Genomic DNA, 11,910 nt, shown 5'->3' on the forward strand with positions numbered 1-11,910 from the left:
GGATTTATGAAAGAAAAATAAATTTTAAGATTTCTACTCTTGTAATGGAAATATCTTTCTTTTTTTTTAATGTAACATAACATCTTTTTATTGTAATAAAAGGAAAAAAAATTCCTTGAATAATTTATTTTAAAAGAAAACTGTTTACTTTCAGTAGATAAAAAGAAACTTTGGCACCAAAACTTTGCAAGATCTTAAATATCAGGGTATCGAATTTTTAATATATTTTACACATTTGCTATATAAACGTGACAGACGAACGGACAGTCAGAAAACTACAAAATTAATAAGGTTTTTCCACTTTAGGGAGCCGCTAAAAAAAGATGAAAAAAATTCATTTCTCACAAAAATCTACTTTCTTACCAGTCGCTGCACGCCAATGATAAAGTGCAATGGATAACAAAATGGATATTTGACCCAAGATTTTTGTGGCTATAGCAAGTAACAAAAACATATACACCTAGCAAATCTACACTGACCAACTTCCGGGCTCCAATAGCCGTAGAAACACTTAGGCATTACTATCATAGAGGTCCAGATCGCTCAGTTACAAATAGGTTTAACAGATCCATAGGATTCATTATTCTGGCGACAGCCTAAAAAAAAAAAAAAAAGAAAGATAGAGAAAAATTCTTCATCAAATTTTAGTACTAGTCGACCGGCGACGTAGCATACGCCGCTATTTTGCAGGGTCGGCCTTAGGCCGCTGCAACCTATGCGACCGCAGTGGGACCCGCACTTTCATTGGACCCCGCACTTTCATAGGAGCCGCGCTAATTCAAGGTGTATTAAATTAAACCATTTTGTAACTTAAAACAGATTTCCCGCGCCCTCCTGTCGATTTACCAGGAGCTCCTGGAAATCTCCCGAAATTGCGAAATATACGAAAAAGTCCTTAAAATATACGGAAATATAAAGACAAAAGTTGTCATTTCGGGGTGTCATTCATTATGGAAAACACCAATCCAACGCGCGATAAATAAAAACGGCATTATGCATAAGCCGTAATTGTGTAATCTGGTGAAAGAAGCTTCTCGCGCCTCAAACTAATGAAGAATTACTTGAGGTCAATAATTCTCAAAGATAGATTGAAATATTTGGTAATCCATGCTATTGAGCGTGATCTATGTAGGAAAAAGATTTATTATGATATACTGTATGACTTTGCTACACGCAAGGCTCGTAAAGTAATTCTGTACTTAGTAAAGAATGAACCAAATGCATAGACAAACTTTTAAATGTCACTTATTGTCCGCTTCCCTACCCAAACTTGGCCCCTGGAAATCAATTTCGCATAGGGCCCCACAATGCTTAAGTACGGCCCTGCTATCTAGTGACGGGTGAATATACATAGTAGATTAGTTATTCTCTTTCCATGACTTCTTGGTCACAATGGTTAAGTCCGGCGCTGCTATTTAGTGTTTGTAAAATGTTTGTAAAATGTTTTACATGTTTCAGATGTTCCTTCAGAGTTGACGATAGTTTACTTCCTAGTCCAAACCTCCCGCAGAACGAAGGGGGATGGGAGCGGGCAGGGTTTGAACCCGGGACTATTGATAAATCCAAACGACAGTCCAACGCGCAAACCGCACGACCAGGCAGCCATACGTAGTGACCGGTGAATACTTGCTCTCCCCCCCCCCTCTCGTTTTTTTTTTGTGGGATGACTATCCGCAGAAATAAGAGAGTGATCTTTCCTTTACTTCTTTTTACATCTTCTCGTCCAAACTCTTGAGCCATGAAGACAATTATATATCTAGATAGGATTCGGGAAGAAGATACAGCCATAGAAATGCTGAATGGCTAAGTGGTATGTGCTTTAGGCAGTCTTCGCGATTATTCCGAGCTCGAGCCCTGATCACTGTCATTCCCTGGTAGTCACGTGGGAGGTTTATGCCTGGAATTATAATCCTCATTCCAAAATAAGCGTCTTAAAATGACGAGACACCAACAAGACATTAAAAGTATACTCAACCAAACACAGAAATAACATATCAGTTTAGTTTAAAGACTCAACTTTTAAAAAATGGGATGTTGACTTTGAGGACATGAGCTGATGTCATTTCAGAGGCTTATTGCAATACAAAGCTTGTGTTGAAGATATCGTAACATAGGGCTTATGGTAGCAAAAAAACTAGCAATGATGGCAAGTCCATGGCATTTTTTTTGGCGTCTACCAGATCTTTTGTTCAACTAACTGTCAGCCTACAAATAGAAACACATTTGTCCAAATAATTTTAAAGAACTGATAGAAAATGAACTGTAACACTAGCTAGCCTCAGAATATTATATGCAATCATCTCAGAAAGCTGAATAAGCCCATCACACAAATTTATCAAGCCCATCATAAAAGTTTAATAAGCCCATCATAAAAGATTAAAAAGCCCACCATAAAAGTTTATTAAAACCCATCATAAACGTTTAATAGAGCTGGATAAGCCAATCACAAAAATTTATGAAGCCCATCATAAAAGTTTAATAAGCCCATCATAAAAGATGAATAAGTTCGCCATAAAAGCTTATTAAACCCATCATAAATGTTTAATAAGCCCATCACAAAAATTTATCAAGCCCATCATAAAAGTTTAATAATCGCGCCATAAAAAAAAGTAAAAGCCCACCATAAAAGTTTAATAAGCCCATCATAACAATTTAATGAGCCCTCTCAAATTTTATGACGTCTTGGTTATATTATACAAGTTTATCAAGCTGTGTTGAATGTCCTGAGCTTACCAGAAAGATAAAATGCACTAGACAGGTACTAGAAAAAATTGACAAGGATTACTGTTTTATATTGCGATGGCCTTTGACAAGCTATTTGGCGAAAGAGTGCCTCGGAGCTCGTTACCTCTGTGTGTCACCACTTTTTATTTTTAGGGTGACATTATGGTAATGACCATTTATCTAAAAATATATGTGTGTCACTGTGTTGCCCTTTGAAAGTGTGTTATGACAAAGCTTATATTAACTCACGCTGTCTGTCTGTCCGTCTGTCTGTCTGTCTGGTAAAAGGTTTAAACACGTAATTTCTCCTCAACCTTTCTTGGAACAAGTTGACACTCTGCACAATTATTCATTGGCTTAGACATAGATAATTATCGGATCAAATTTCTAACTTTAAACCACTATTTATTGTATCTAAAACAAAAATAATTAAAAATTAACCAATTAGTCAATTAATTATTTGTAATTAATTATTTTGTTTGATATCGAAAAAGGAAAATAACCTCTACATACATAGTAAGTGCGGAGTTCTTCCAGTTTTTTTTTCATCTTTTGCTTGTTTGATGTATGATCTTCCATAACCCTCTCCAACCACTGACTAATCTTAGACCCATAAGTCAAGGATGAAAAAATCTAACATTTATAGAAGTGATTATCAGTTGCACTGTCAATGCGTTCAAAGGGAAATAGCCTTATATATATTAAAATGTAGATACGACCTATATAATTTTTAAAGTTTCTTTCATTTTTTACATGGAATCTTCCACTGGTTTCATCCACACAAAAAAGTATTCTAACTATTAGTAAATATTTTTTCTGGGAATCAAATCATGAAGACAAAGACTCAAAATTTAATTGTCATTTGTTCTTTTCCTTTCTATTTTTCCTAAGATAAACTTGTGAATAACAAATGAACACGCATCTGATATTTTCAATGTTCACACACAGTTGCTTGCCTTCTTCCTCATAAGTCATTTCCAATCACCCACCGTTTTTAAAACAAGAATGACTCATATATCTGCAACATTATGACTTTTTGGTAGAGACAGCAAACGAAAACATAGGTCATAATACCAGAGTCTAGGATTTGTTTTTAAATTTGTCATTTGACTCGATCAGAGTTGATTTTTTTAAGAGAACATGAAGATACCCCCCCCCCACACCTTTTTTAAAAATACCCTCCTACGTGCTCACCAGATTGGACCATAGCACACTGAACATTTGTCGCGCTATTTTAATTTCCGGTCCAAATATGAGACTATATTTCCTTAAAGAATTCCACAATATTGAATTGCCTAGTGCCTCTATTAAGATGTTTAGCAAATTAATTACATCTTTTAAAATACTAAAAATGTTATTGGCGAATTGCGCCTTAATCTGATTAATAAAATGGAAAGAAATATAGATTTTACTGTTCATTCCTATGTAATGATTCATTATCACAGGTGTTCAAATATTTTATATTAGACTTCTCTGGTGATCTAATAATGTCATTGTTTTAAAAATGTAAATTTGACCTTTATTATGTTATATTTAGGAAGGATTTATATATACATGTTATACAATTGTTTAAATTTTGTGCTTGATAAGTTTTGTTAATTTATATGTATTATATATAAACTTATTTTGTGTCCGTAAATAACAATAGCAATTGTTTGCAGTTACAAACTTTCATTTGATCTAAATGGCACTTACATTTTTTAAAAGGGTTGCCCTGGTCTATTAATTAAAGTAGAGTGACGTCCCTTGGGAGATGGTTATTGTTGTCAGAGGCCTGAGTTGTGAGACTAATAGTAGAATTATAGTATAAGGCGGTTGCTTACTTAGTGGTATATTTAAAAGTTCAACATTTGATGGACAAACCTTAAAAAGGAGGACAAAGCCTTACCAAGGAGGACAAATTAAAAAATGACAAAGTAAACTTTAAAAGCTAGGCTGAGATCTACAATGTATATGAATCATACAAGTTAATCATACAAGTTAATCTTAGGCTTTAAACTAAAGTGGGGGGGGGGGGGGAGACTAGCTACATAAGCATTTGTGCATTTAATCAGTGGTGCTCAATTATTTTTTGGGTCGCATACATCAACATACGAAAATAAAATTTCATGGAGTCCAATCGGGCCTGGCCTCTGCTGTATATATGCACAGTGGGATAAGGAGGCAAGGCGGCGTTGCCGTAGCGCTGTGATGCCCAACATAAATCGACCTGCGGGCCATTTTAATTTCCGACACTGGTGTCGCGGGCCACATAAAGGAAAGGTACAAAAATGAAATGAAATTGGCTTGAAACTATTTGATTAGAAACCCGTGGACCTAGAACATACATTCACTAATGGGATATTAGTATCTTTTTTTTTTCATTCGTCAGTAAACGACTACATTTATCTACTACAAATATGAGCAACAGAGTAGCTAGCTTTACCAACGACTTATATTCTTGACTCTTTTTTTTATAAATATTAACATTAATCTTCTAATCTCTAGACGTAGTTTAAAACTATCTTTTTATTCAAATGGAGTCAAATTTGTTTTATAATTGCATTTCTTTAAAAAAAAACAAAACAGCCACACTTTATTTGCAACTCAAATATATTGGTTTATTAGCATGTTCTGCCAAAAAGTAAAGGTAAACGCCACAGTAAGAGTATCATAAACGCACAAATGTTGGCCATGGTCTAATCAATCGGAGTAAAATTGATGGCCCTGACGTAGGTAAAGAGACATTTTTAAACCTTTTCTTTAAAAAGAGGGGGGGGGGGTAATTTATTTTATGCCGACATTTCGGCGGGCCGGATCTGGCCCGCGGGCCGTATTTTGGGCATCACTGGCGTAGCGGATAGCCTCACGTTAGGACAAGTTATGGGCCCCCCGCGGGTTGTAGTTTGGGCACCAGTGCATTAAACGTAAGCAACAACCGAATCTATCAAAGAGCGATCACTGACTTTCAGAAAGTGGTTTTCTAATCCAATCAATTAACTATATAAGCTAGTGTTTGATTTTAGTGTGTGTGTGTGTGTGTGAGTGAATGTGCGCGCCTGTGTGTGTGTACGTATGTGCTGTTGGAGTTTTAAATTCCAGCTGCTTGAACAAAGCCATTGGCCGACCAGCTGTAACATAAAAAGAGTGGAATTATAAAATCATGTAAGTAAGCGCGCTCAAAAAATAAGTGGAAATTTTTTTTTTTGGGGGGGTGGGGGGGATGGACGGGTTGTGAGCTATTGAATTCATTATTAGGCTTATTTATATTCCTGTCAAACAGTTGGCAGTTTTTTATTTATTATTATTTTTTTAAATTAATATTTTAATCATTAAGCGTTATATTTATTGAGTGGTCCAGGAGAGTTTGGTCAAAGTAGACTAGGTGAATATGATTATAAAAAAAAACTTTGTCTCCTAGCCAATCAGATTAAATCAGTTCATGCAACGTGGCACGAAAAAAAAGACAGATTTTGAAAACAAAAAACGCATTTCGCATGAGATTTGTGGCTGAGAGGCCAAAGCGGCTTGGCCTCATAACAAGTGTCTCGAGTTCGAATCCCGAGTTGTGTTTGCTAAGAGCCTTAAGGCAGCACGGAAGCCTTGTCTCAGGTCCCACCTTCCAGTATGGAGCCACAAAAGAGATTGAACCCTAGCACACTGAGCATGCTCTAAGCAGGAAAGGTTCGCTCTAAAAAGCAATTAAAATATTATTAAAATACTTTCAATAATAATATTAATAGTAAATAAATAAATAAATAAATAAATAAATACTTTTAAAAAAACATAGCTTATTTTAATGTGTATTGATTAGTTTGGATTAGTCATGGAATTAAATTTGTAATAAATCTAAATTAAAAATAATAAATCTGTGCGATTAGAATTTTTTTTTTTTTACCAATTGTTTTGTTTAGTGCAAATATCATGATTTTAACGGTCCTGATATGCTATAACATGAACCTATCACGTGACTGGACCTATTGGCGGAGAGTACGAGGAAAAAGAACAGGTGAACAGTTAAATACATTAAATACACTTAATCATTCGTGGTGAAATGTTGTGATGTAAAAGGGCAATAGTAACTTTTTTTTTAAATCGTAAAATTGGTTTCAGAAATTGTTAGCGTATTTTTCAAATTGTAAGTACATAAATATATTTATATGCGGCTCCCCTATTTCCAAATTTTTATTAATGCGGCCCTCGATACAGAAAAGGTTACCCACCCCTCGATACAGAAAAGGTTACCCACCCCTGAACTAGAGTAACACCATTAGTAAAATCACTACAGATAGAGACTTTGCAAAGAATAAAAAGTAAAGTTGAAATAATACTTAAATAAACCCTGACATACAAATTCAAAATACAAAACCTAATTATTTAGCACAGAGACACTAAGGTAAAGGCACATTTCTTATTCCATCTGCTAAGACAGGTATGTACAAATACAGTCGAATCCGATTAGTCGGGACGCTATCGTTTTGGTCCTAATAACCGTTGTTTTTATAATCCTGATTCGACTGCATAGTTGGATTTGCTTCGTTATTTAACGATTCGGTCCGAATAAGCGGTAGGTAACTAAACATTACCAGTGCCTTATTTAGATTTTAAAGAGGAGCTAAGCCATTTGAAATATGTGACCATTTTGGGTCCTATTATTATAAGTCCAGATATTATATGTCAGTGCTAGATATTGCCTTTCGGTAAATCCGGCCCTAAACATTATATATTGGCCATGTATACTTTCATGCTGCAACAGTCATATGTATCACTCCCTTCCTCTCTACACACACACACACACACACGCACGCACACACACATACGCACAATCAGCCACACATCTACATTTACATTCATGGAACACATCTTCTGTTCAGAAATGCAGAAGAGCGTTTAAGTTTTTATCTCCTACGGCCCATTACCTCCAGAGTGACACCTAGACAGAAATTTGTGCTCGCTCTATTAAGTTCTGCACAATCTATTCACAATGTGTGTGTGTGTTTGTGTGGGTGTGTGTGTGTGGGGGGTGGTGGTAACCCTAACACGTGATTCATATTTAAAGAGTATATACGATACGTAGACTGGCATCAGTGCTTTTATTGGGACATATAGGACTGTATCTAATCATATGTGCGTGTTTGTGTGTTTAGACTCTAGCAATGGAACGCAGGAAAGCGCTACTTGCATGTCATTAAAGTTAAGTAGGCTAAACTACGGCCTGTGGGCCAATTCTGATCTTTTTGTATCGAAAACAGGTCTGAGGACTAAATGTAATTGTGAAGGCGAAGATTTAGATGTGTTCAACAACGTCAATGAAATATGCCATAATGTGAAGATTCGCTAAGTGCAGTCAAGCCTCGTGCATGTTTGAGGCAAGAAAAATGTCCTTCTTGAAATGTAAAAGGGAAAGATAATAAAAGGAGTTTGGGTTGCACACAAACTCGTAGGCGAACCCTGCCAGTCAGCTGTAATCACACATTACAGTACACACATACTCTCAACAAAATCACACGCCATTTGCTGCTTAACACTAATTGCCTATTAAATCTTGTTTTTAACAGATTTTATAATATTTCTGCGCGTGTGTATACAATATCCATCTCTATTTCATAAATAAATGTTTATGCATTTAGGTTACCATAAGAAGCTATTGTTCTTAAAAACCATATGCAACTTATTATGTTTTTAATATACAAAAATATTTCATTAGGCAAATATAGCAATACTACATACTAATTTTACAGAAGACGTAAATGATACATATATATATAGGGCTACTATACATACGTCAAGGTTTCAGTTAGTACCCAAGGAACATCCATGCCAATTTTTATCAAGATTGGTCAAACGGTTTTGATTTCTATGCGGGTCATACACGCATACATACGCCTTACTTTCTGCTTTATAGTACAAGATATATATAAAACTATATATGTTGATTGCATAGTTATATACATTATACAAGATTTTTTATACTATGTATAATCCCATATAATGATAATTTACCATTTCACATGCAGGTACAATTATTTAAGAATCTTGGATATAAATTTTTCGCACACATTTATTTAGGATACAATTATTTGAGATACAATTAGTTAGGGTAAAAATATTTGGGACGCAAATACATTTATTTTGGGAAACAGATATTATTTTGGAAGCAATTATTTTGGAAACAATTACTTCGGATAACTTAAGCAGAATTTGAGCTATTTAAATGGCGCAACACTTTATATTGACACTTGGCCTCTTTGATGATAGTCTCTTTAAATCTAAATTAAATGTAAAGGTTGGAGAATAACCTGGAGGATACCAGAACATTTAATTAGGGATACGAGCTACAAGAACATTTAAATAGGGATACGAGATACAAGAACATTTAAATAGGGATACGAGATACAAGAACATTTAAATAGGGATACGAGATACAAGAACATTTAAATATGGATACAAGAACATTTAAATAGGGATACCAGAACATTTAAATAAGGATACGAGAACATTTAAATAAGGATACCAGAACATTTAAATAGGGATACCAGAACCTTTGATGAGGACACAAGAATTTTTAATTCGGATATAAAAACCTTTAATAAGGATACAAGAACTTCTAAAAATGGATACACTATGTCAAGAGCCTTTAATGTGGACACAAGAACATATAATGTGGATATAAGGACAATTACTTTTGGATACAAGGACATAAAATGTGGATTCACAACGACATTTTCATAAAGCTTATATCAAATCCTTCTGTCTGTCTGGTTAAATGTTTGTACACGTTATTTCTCAATCATTTTTGTTTCGTTCCATGTGCTAGACTTGGACATGTTTTTTAATGTCGCTCTTGGATTTGAACTACAACGCTACATTACGAGAATAGAATGCAGGGCTCTAGACCTATTGTCTACGGCACATAGAGAGTATCTGTGTCATTTGTGTCTGTTTCAATGCTGTCTACGTCTTGCATTCATGTCAGGTTATGGATGGCTGCTTATGACATGTCTGCCAATGTCATAAAAATGCGAAAATTATTTTATCCTGTCACTTTGAATTAAATTTGTCTTTCGTCTTACAAACATAACAGATCTGGACTACAAATTTTATAAGATTTAAATAATACCGCTGTTTTTGTGATTTTATATTGGGATTTAATAAATGTTATTGGTTAGTATCGGTGGGGAGGCTTTGAAATAATATAGAAAGCAAAAGGTTTCGGCTCTTTACTAAGAACAAGACGCTAGTAAGGATAGAGAGAAGAGAGAGAAGAGAAAGAAAGTAGAGAAAGAGAGAAAAATGAGAAACGGAGAACGAAAAAGAGAAAAAAAAGAAGAAAGAAAATGAAAGAGATCGAGAAAGAGAGAAGTAAAAGAAAAGAGAAGAGATAAAAGAAATGAGAGAGAAAGAGAAATTTAGATTGAGAGAGAGAGAACTAATAGAGAAATATAGAGGGAGAGTGAAAGAAGAGAACAGCGAGAAAGGAAAAGAAAGAAAGAAAACAAAAGGAGAGAGAGAGAGAGAGAGAAGAAGAGAGTGAAGATATTGAGATCAAGAAATTAATTAAGAGACAGAGAGAGGCAGAAAAAGATAAAGAGTGAGAAACAGAAACAGAGGGAAAGAGAGAGGATGAGAGAGACCGAAAGAGAAGAGAGAGAGAAATGGAAAAAAGAGAGAAAGAGAACGAGATAGGCAGAAAGAGAGAGAGAGAAAAGAAAACGAGGAAAAGAGAGAGGACGAGAGATCGAAAGAGAAGAGAGAGAGAAATAGAAAGAGAGAGAGAGAGAGAGGGAAAAGAAAACGAGAAAAAAGAGAGAGGATGAGAGAGACCGAAAGAGAAGAGAGAGAGAGAAATAGAAAGACATAGAGAGATGACGAGAGAGGCAGAGATAGAGAGAAAACAGAAAAATAGAAAAAGAAAGAGCGGGCCTACCTTCAACATATAAAATGCCCAATCAGTTCACCAACAGATACTATCCAAGAATGAAATAAAAACTACACAAGTGTGACATTTAATGGAGTCCAACAAACAACAAATAGAACACAGCAATTACTTGCGTCCATAAACGTGAAGTTAGGTCTTGTACAAGTTTGCTTTTTTTAAGTTTTACCATACACCCAAGTGAACTATGATAAAATGTATAAACACCGGGTCAGATCTGATACACTCTGTTAAGCTTTAACTGGCGTTTGCTCGCTTCAGTTACTACAACTCTCTGTGGTTAACAATGGTAGAATGTTTTTACCTCGTCATCATGAAGTAGCCAAGGTTAATACAACGTTGAGAGCATTTTTTTTCCTGTAAGGCCTTTTTAAAAAAAAAATAATGTTAATTATATATTCCTCCTAATGGCTCCTATAGTGATTTTCAAATTTTACAATTATGTTCTCTCGATATTTATTATCCATTTATGTCTGAATAAAAAAAAAAATACGCACAGCATGATGGTGTGTGAAAATGAAGTACCAGATTGGTGGTGGGAGGGGAGGTAAGGTGGTAACAATACGTGTTGTGACCGAGAAGCTTGGTAAAAAATGTGCGTTTGGGGGTGGTCAGATTTTATTTTTTTAATTTTTTTTTTTTTTTGTTCTTTCTTTATTTCTCCCACACCCATTCTCGGATCAAGTTGAAACTTTACACAATTATTTACTGAAAATTTATTTTAGTATGAATCAATAAAAACTAAACAATTATTAAATTGATTATCTGTAATAAATTATATTATTTTTAGCCTATAAAGTAGAAGTATAATTCTACTCATTGAGAGACTGGTCTGTATATGTGACGTTATTTCCCTTATTACATTTTGTACACTTTTTTACTCCCACTTCCAATTCTCGGATCAAATTGAAATTTTGTAGTGTATCTTTATCTAGAGCCTACGACAATAAAACGAAACAATAAAAATAACAAATTGGTTAATCTATTAGTGGTTATTAATTTATTTGTTTTATATAAAAAGGGAGCTTATATCTGCAGTGTTGAGATATATTGCAGCGATATTGTGGTTCTTCCCCCTTAGAAAAGCTTTGTATTTTTTTTTTTATTTTTTTATTTTACTTTTTAAAAATATTTTATTCAACGTCTAAGTGCTTTTGCAGTGCCAGGCTAACGCAAACACACATATACATCAGCATACACACACACACACGCATCAACATGCACATACATCAGAGTACACACACACACATGAACATACACTCACATACATC

General features: G+C 34.7%; 1 protein-coding gene across 4 annotated transcripts in view; it reads right to left on the minus strand.

The window, feature by feature from the left end:
- Positions 1–10,714, minus strand: part of LOC106073011 (supervillin-like) — a 204,336-nt gene extending 193,622 nt beyond the window's left edge. For 2 of the 4 annotated variants that reach the window (XM_056013386.1, XM_056013383.1), the window contains exon 1: positions 364–542. The gene's annotated coding sequence lies outside the window, so the exon portion shown is untranslated. Of the gene's footprint in view, positions 1–363; positions 575–10,630 lie in introns of those variants that run through there. The other 2 variants (XM_056013385.1, XM_056013384.1) reach the window with 2 other exon arrangements.
- Positions 10,715–11,910: the final 1,196 nt, after the last annotated feature.

Source organism: Biomphalaria glabrata, chromosome 16, assembly GCF_947242115.1.
Source record: "Biomphalaria glabrata chromosome 16, xgBioGlab47.1, whole genome shotgun sequence".
NCBI lineage: Eukaryota > Metazoa > Mollusca > Gastropoda > Planorbidae > Biomphalaria > Biomphalaria glabrata.